Source organism: Orycteropus afer, unplaced genomic scaffold (assembly GCF_000298275.1).
Source record: "Orycteropus afer afer isolate SDZICR_OR568_19922 unplaced genomic scaffold, OryAfe1.0 scaffold00010, whole genome shotgun sequence".
Taxonomy (NCBI): Eukaryota; Metazoa; Chordata; class Mammalia; order Tubulidentata; family Orycteropodidae; genus Orycteropus; species Orycteropus afer.
The window spans coordinates 17,887,497-17,895,894 of NW_006921597.1; positions in this window are offsets into that span (position 1 = coordinate 17,887,497).

Here is an 8,398-nt window from a genome sequence, read left to right on the forward strand (position 1 = left end):
TCCTTGGTTAAAACTGTAAATGAAATTTCCTCTCAATTTATTCCACAGACAATGATCAATATTTAAAAATTGTTATGATGAATGATCTTGGATGTCGTTTCATCTTTTGGTCATGGAGCTATCCTTGGAGAAGAGACCAAGGAAGACTGACGCTCCATCCAAATATTCCAGAAATCACGGTTGTTTTGGCAAGTCAGCTCTCCTATACTACACCATTATGTCAGGAGATAATCTGAAAAATATCAAATTCAGGCAGGTGTTCACATTTCCTCTAACATTATTGCTTTTTTAATATGTTCCAATGGCAATCTGCTAAGCACTTTACCTACATGATTCCATTTAACACACACCAATCCTACAAAGGAGGTTCTATTGTCATCCTTCATTTTCTAAATGAAAAAGTGGATTCATAAAGTCACCATGATGTTAAGTCAATGTGGGCAGATATTGCTGTCTCTTTTGTTCATGGCTGTGTCCTTCAGGCCAAGAATAGAACCTGGCATTACATGGATGTTCATAAACATTTGTTGAGTAAATAGAAGGATAGACAAATAAATCTTAAAGAGCATGTTGAAGGCCACATAGCTAGTGCTTTACTCAGGACTCCAACTTGAGTCTGTCTGATTGCAAAATCTCTGGTCAAACTCCTAAGTTCATGCCTACATGCCTAAGCCTCAAAATCATCTTTTCAATCAATTCCAGAGAGCTGAAAAATCAGAGTGCCCAATATTTACAGAAGCAGAGATTGGGAGACTGATCCAGTTGGACCAGGAGTGGAAGGAGCAGTCCTTGTTATGTGCCAGGGGATTCAGGGGTAGACAAGTGATGGCTAATTCACCCTTAGATTCCATCAAAGTTGGAATCTTTGAAGATGTATTGTGGAGGTGAAATGATACTTTATAGATAATGGGCATAGCTTAGTATTTGAGACTTAAGAAGCACTTAACACATAGTTGGCATAACTAAGGAGGTGACTGTAAAGTTTATAAACCATACTACAATCAGTTGTCATTGAGTCAATTCCAACTCATGGAGGCCCCATGTGTGTCAGAGTAGAACTGTGCTCCCTCTTCAATGGCTGATTTTTCAGAAATAGATTGCCAGGCCTTTCTTCTGAGATATCTCTGGGTAGACTTGAACCTTCAATATTTTGGTTAGCAGCCCAGTGCATTAAGCATTCATACCACCCAAGGATTCCATAAACCATATTAAAAAAAAAAACAAAAAAAAAAACAACTCACTGCTGTCGAGTCAGATCCAACTCATAGCGACCCCTCCTTGGGTTTCCAAGGCAGTATCACTGCAGAAGTAGATTGCCCCATCTTCTTTCCAAGGAGTGGCTGATGGGTTTGAACCACCAGCCTAATGGTTAGCAGTCAAATGCCTTAGGCACTATGCCACCAGAGCTCCTATAAACCATATTAGGAGTTAACAAATTTTGAAAGGAAATGATGATAGAGCCTTAGAGTTCCTTTAAATGGTATAGAACAATGCCCAGCCCAGTGATTGGCCCATATGATGCAGAATCATGTGAATGACTGGATGGGCATCATATTTGCTTTCTTATTTCAATATAGCTGGAAGATGCATTTTAAAAATTCTATTTTATGTAAATTACAAATTCTATCTCACTTAAAGGAGCTCTGGTAGCATAGTGCCTAAGGCACTTGACTGCTCACCAGAAGGCTGGTGGTTCAAACCCACCAGCCACTCCTCGGAAGGAAGGTTGGGCGATCCTACTTCCGTAGTGATACTGCCTTGGAAACCCAAGGAGGGGTCGCTATGAGTCGGGGCCGACTCGACGGCAAACAACGACAACAACAACAACAACAACTCACTTAATTCTCATAACAACTTTTGAGATGAGTATCATTATTACCATCCCCACTTTACAGATGACTTCACTTTATGGATTTGATTTCAGCTTGTCAATAAGCTGTTAATGTATGATTAGAGAGAAAATGGAATACAGAGAGGCTAAGTAATTTGCCAAGTTTGCACAGCTGGTAAGTGCAGAGGTAGGTTTCAAAACCAGACAGTCTGGGTTCAAGTCAATGCTCTTAATCAGTACACTGTAGTTAGCCCTGATTCCCATGATGTCTGGGACCCTGGAACTGGCTCTCGGGGAAAGACTGTGCAACCAACAGATAACTAAATATATCTTGGGCGCAGCAGGGTTACAGTCGTGAGCTCATAGTAAGCTTGTTTGCACATCAGGAGTATTAATACTTTTGCTCTCTACTATTGGAAGTCATTAAGAACATCAAATAATTCTGATACATATAAAAGTCTTTAGCACACTGTAAAATGTCATACAAAGACAGAGGATTATCACTCATTATCCTCCTTTCATTGCTCACTAAGAGGTTTTAGATTTGAATATAAATTCTTTAAGGGCAGGGTCAGAACTCCTGTTGCTCTTCAGTTCTCTACAGGGGCAAGTGCAGAGCTCTCCGCACACAGGACATTCCCATAAGTGCTCATCAGCCTGGCCTGACACACTTTGGGAAGAATATGTGGAGCCTAAACAGTTTGGATCAGCATTCCATTGATTTACAGCAAAACCACACGTCTGTCTGATGTGATTGTATTTAAATGAAACTCCAGGACTATGCTATCTAAGGGCCTGGGAAAGAATTAGTTGCTGATCATCAGCTTCCTAGAAACATGTTCCTAGGGCAGGGTCTGGATATTGTCTTAGCTCCTTGTTAAGTACTTTAAGGTTTATGTCTTTGGGAGTCAGCTGCTTAATTAAAGCAAATAAAAAATAAAACAACTACTCCCTTCACTGAAGCGTGACCAGCTTCAGCACCTAGCATTCTTTCTTTTCCTTTCAAATGGTGACAAAGGCTGTTTGGGATCATGGGCAAACACCCCCAATTACAAATAATCCTCCATCATCCTGTTGACATTTCCTTCTTCCTGTTCCTTCCCCTTCTTTCAAAAATTCCTGCTCCTAGTATGAAATCCCCAAAATAAATTAATCAAAAATTGACAGAACTAAGGGGAAAATAAACAGGTGGCATAGTGCCTAAGGCGTTTGACTGCTAACCAGAAGGCTGGCAGTTCAAACCCACCAGCCACTCCTCGAAAGGAAGGTTGGGCAATCTACTTCTGTAGTGATACTGCATCGGAAACCCAAGAAGGGGTCGCTATGAGTCAGGTCCTACTCCACAGCAGTGCTTTTGTTGCATTGAGTTTGCTTCCTAGTCAGAGATTTTAGTGTGAGTAGAGTCGCTAGGAGTCAAAATCAACTTGATGGCAATGGATTTTTTGCAATACCTCACAGTAATTAATAAAATCAAATAGATAAGAAAGAAGTAAGAATATAAAACATTTGAACAACAAAAGCTTAGCAGTTTGCGTCCACCTAGAAGTGCTTTGGAAGAAAGGCCTGGTGATCTACTTCTGAAAAATCAGCTGTTGAAAAACCGATGGAGCACAGTTATACGCTGACACATACAGTCTCCTCGGGTCAGAGTCCACTCGACGGTAACTGATAGTGGTGGAATGGCTATGAGATGTCTACTGTAGAGCTTTGGGCTGACAGTGAATAATTGCTTTAGATTAACAATGAAAGATTTGAGGAATTATCCCTTTGTATTCACAAATAATTAATAATTATTTTTTAGTTTAGTTCCAGGATCCACTCGGCATCTGCCCCCAAGTTAGTGCAGGCAGGCCAACCTGACCCGTACCAGACAAATCCAGCCTGACCAAGAGGCACATGCACAAAGAAGACAAGTTTACACTGTTGCTGACCCTGGAATGTTGAAACTCATGTCAAGGAACTAAAAACCACTGGAACTAAGTTATTTGTTAACGGACCCATTTCAGCCACTCCTTGCCAAACCACAATCCTGCCCTATAATCCAAAATCATAACTCCTCCCCAGAAATCTTATGACTAATCATAACTTCCCTATTTCCTACAAGCTTAAAAGTAAGAGTAACCTGAAGCCCCGTTGAACTCCCTTGGTGACAACAGTCCCAGGTGTTCCTTTGTGTTGGCCTATTAGATAAAGCCTCTTTTTTTGCCTCACCCCGAGTCTATGATTCTGTAAGCCACGCCAAACAGAACTTGGACCCAGATTCACGGTTTTCAGCTAAGTATCAAAAAGACTGATGACACCAAGTGTTGGAGTGAGGGCATTAAACAACTGGAAGTTTCATACATTGCTGGTGTGTTGTTGTTAGGTTCCGTCAAGTCAGCTCCAACTTATAACAACTCTTTGTTCAACAGAACGAAACACTGCCCAGTTGTGTGCTATCTTCATGATCCTTGCTATACCTGAGCCCATCATTGTAGCCACTGTGTCAGTCCCTCTCTTTGAGGGTCTTCCCCTTTTTCGCTGACCCTCCACTTTACCAAGCATGATATCCTTCTCCAGGAAATAGTCCCTTCTGACAACATGGCCAAAGTAGGTGAGATGAAGTCTGGCCATTCTTGCTTCCAAGGAGCATTCTGGCTGCATTTCTTCCAGGACAGATTTGTTCATTCTTCTGGAAATCCATGCTACTTTCAGTATTCTTCTGCAATACCACAACTCAAAAGCATCAAATCTTCTTCGGTCTTCCTTATTCATTATCCAGCTTTCACATGCATATGAGATGATTGAAAATACCATTGCTTGTGTTAGGCGCACCTTAATCTTAAAAGAGATATCTTTGCTCTTCAGCACTTTAAAGAGGTCTTTTGAAGCAGATTTGCCCACTACAATACAACGTCTGATTTCTTGACTGCTGCTTCCATTGGTGTGTTTGTGGATCCAAGTAATATGAAATCTTAGACAACTTCAATCTTTTCTTTTTGTGATGCTGCTTATTAGTTCCGTTGTGAGGATTTTCAACTCCTGTATGTTGAGGTGTAATCCACACTGCAGACTGGTTTCAAGTCATCCTCACTTTCAGCAAGCAAGGTTGTGTCATCTACATATCACATGTTGTTAATGAATCTTCCTCCAATCTTGATGCCATATTCTTCTTAATATAGTCCAGTTTCTCAGATTATTTGTTCAACATACAGATTGAATAAGTATGGTGAAAGGATAAACTCCCTTCTTGATTTTAAATCATGCAATATCCTTTTGTTCTATTTGAATGACAGCCTCCTGGTCTATGTACATGTTCCATAAGAGCACAATTAAGTGTTCTGGAATTCCTATTCTTTGCAATGTTATCCATAATTTGTTATTATCCACACAGTCAGATGCTTTTGCATAGTCAATAAAACACAAGTAAACACCTTTCTGGTACTCTTTGTTTTCAGCCAAGATCCATCTGACATCAGCAATAATATCTCTCATTCCACATCCCCTTCTGAATCCAGCTTGCATTTCTGGAAGTTCCCTGTCAGTCTACTGCTGCAACTTTTTTTGAAATACCTTCAGCAAGACTTTACTTGTGTGTGATATTAATGACATTATTTGATGATTTCCACATTCTGTGGGATCTCCTTTGTTTGGAATAGGTACAAATATGGATCTCTTCCTGTCATTTGGCCTGGTAGCTGTCTTCCAAATTACTTGGCATAGACAAGTAAGTGCCTCCAGCTCAGCATGTGTTTGTTGAAACATCTCAATGGGCATTCGTCAGTTCCTGGAGCCTTGTCTTTCATCAATTCCTTCAGTGCAGCTTTGACTTCTTCCTTCAGTACCACTGGTTCTTGATCATATGCCACCTCATGAAATAGATGAACATCAATCTATTCTTTTTTGTACACTGATTCTGTGTATTCCTTCCATCTTCTTTTGATTTTTCCTGCATCAGTCAATGTTTTGCCCATAGACTCTTTCAACATTGCAATTTGAGGCTTGAATTTTTTCTTCAGTTCTTTCAGAAATGCTGAGTGTGTTCTTCCCTGTTGTTTTTCTAACTCCAGGTGTCTGCACATTTCATTATAATAATTGATTTTGTCTTCTTGAGCTGCCCTTTGAAACTTTCTGTTCAGCTCTTTTATCTTGTCATTTCTTCCATTTGCTTTAGCTACCCTTCCTTCAAGAGCAATTTTCAGAGTCTCTTCTGACATCCATTTTGGTCTTTTCTTCCTTTCCTGTCTTTTTAATGACCTTTTCCTTTCTTCATGGAGGATATTCTTGATGTCATCCCACAATTCCTCTGGTTTTCAGTCACTGGTGTTCAATGCATCAAATCTATTTTTTAGATGGTCTCTAAATTCAGGGGAGATATGATCAAGGTCATATTTTGGCTCTCATGGACTTGTTTTAATTGTCTTCAGCTTCCACTTGAACTCGCATATGAACAGTTGATGTTCTGTTCCACAGTCAGCTCCTAGCCTTGTTTTGCCTGAAGATATTGAGCTTCTCCATCACTTCGATCCACAGATATAGTCTCTCTGCTTCCTGTGTATTCCATCTGGTGAGGTCCACATGTATAGCTGCTGTTTATATTGTTGAAAAAAGGCATTTTTCGTGAATAAGTCATTGGTCTTGCAAAATTCTATTATGTGTGTGATCTCCAGCATCATTTCTATCACCAAGGCCCATATTTTCCAACTACCAGTGATTCTTCTTGTTTCCAACTTTTGTATTCCAATCACCAATAATAATCAATGCATCTTGATTGCATGTTTGGTCAATTTCAGACTGCAGAAGTTGGTAAAAATCTTCAATTTCCTCATCTTTGGCTTTAGTGGTTGGTGCATAAATTTGAGTAATAGTAGTATTAACTGGTCTTCCTTGTCATATGGGTATTATCCTATCACTGACAGTGTTGTACTTCAGGACAGATCTTGAAACATTCTTTATGATGATGAAGGTTATGCCATTCCTCTTCAATCTGTCATTCTCAGCATAGTAGATCATATGATTGTCTGGTTCAAAATGGCCAAAACCAGTCCATTTCAATTCACTAATGCCGGATATCAATCTTTATGTGTTCCATTTCATTTTTGACAACTTCTAATTTTCCTAGATTCATGCTTCATACATTCCATGTTCTAATTATTAATGGATGTTTGCAGCTGTTTCTTCCCATTTTGAATTGCGTCACACCAGCAAATAGAGGTCCTGAAAGCTTTATTCCATCCACGTCATTAAGGCTGACTCTGCTCTGAGGAGGCAGCCCTACCCCAGTTGTATTTTGAGTACATTCCAACCTGAGGGGCTCATCTTCTGGCACTATATCAGACAATGTTTCAGGACTATTAATACAGTTGTCCAGTAATATGTCAGACAGTGTTTCACTGCTATTCATAAGGTTTTTAGTGGCCAATTCTTTGAACAGCGGATGGCCCCTTCCTTCTTCTGAGTCTGTCTTAATCTGGAAGCTCTGCTGAAACCTGTCCACCATAGGTGACCCACCTGGTATTTGAAATACTTGTGGCATAGCCTCCAGCCTCATAGCAACATGCAAGCCACCACAGTACAACACACAAACAAGTGGTGGACATGACTGGTAAGAGAAGTTAAAATGTTACTACCACTCAGGAACCTATTTGGCTGTTGGTATCAATTTAAACATGCATCTACTTTATGGTCTAGAAATTCCACTCCTAGGTATTTACCTCCAAGATATAGGAAAAATAAAAAAGTCTACAAAAGACTCTTACAAGAGTATTCAGAACATCCTTACATATAAGAACCCAAAATTGTAAGCAACCTAAATGTTCATTGGCAGGAGAATGGATAAATAAATTGTATTTATTCATGCAATAGAACACTACTTAACTATAAATGAATGTGCTAATGATAAATTCAATAACAAGGATGGATCTCAAAAACATTATGTTGAAGAAAGAAGCAAGACACAGAAGAGGTTATACTGTATGACTGTACTGGATGATCCCATTTATGAAATCCAAGAACAGGCACAATTCATCTATGAGAATAGAAATAAGAAACTATTTGTCTCTGGGATAGGTGGGGAGACAGAGGGAATTGACTGGAAAAGGGCACACGGAAATTTTCTGGAGTGATGGGAATGTGCTGTATCTTGTTTGGCATAGTGTTTCTATGTTGTTGTTGTTAGGTGCCGTCGAGTCATTTCCGACTCATAGTGACCCCATGCACAGCAGAACAGAACACTGCCCGATTGTGCACCAGCTCCATGATCCCTGCTATACTTGAGCCCATCATCACAGCCACCGTGTCAATCCATCTTGTTGAAGGCCTCCCCCTCTTTCGTCAACCATCCACCATACCAAGCATGACATCCTTCTCCAGGGAATGGTCCCTTCTGACAACATGACCAAAATAGGTGAGATGAAGTCTGGCTACTCTCGCTTCCAAGGAGGATTTCAGGTGAACTTCCCCCACGACATATCTGTTAGTTATTTTAGCAGTCCATGGTACTTTCAACATTCTTCACCAGCACCACAACTCAAAAGCATCAACTCTTCTTCAGTCTTCCTTATTCATTGTCCAGCTCTCACATGCATA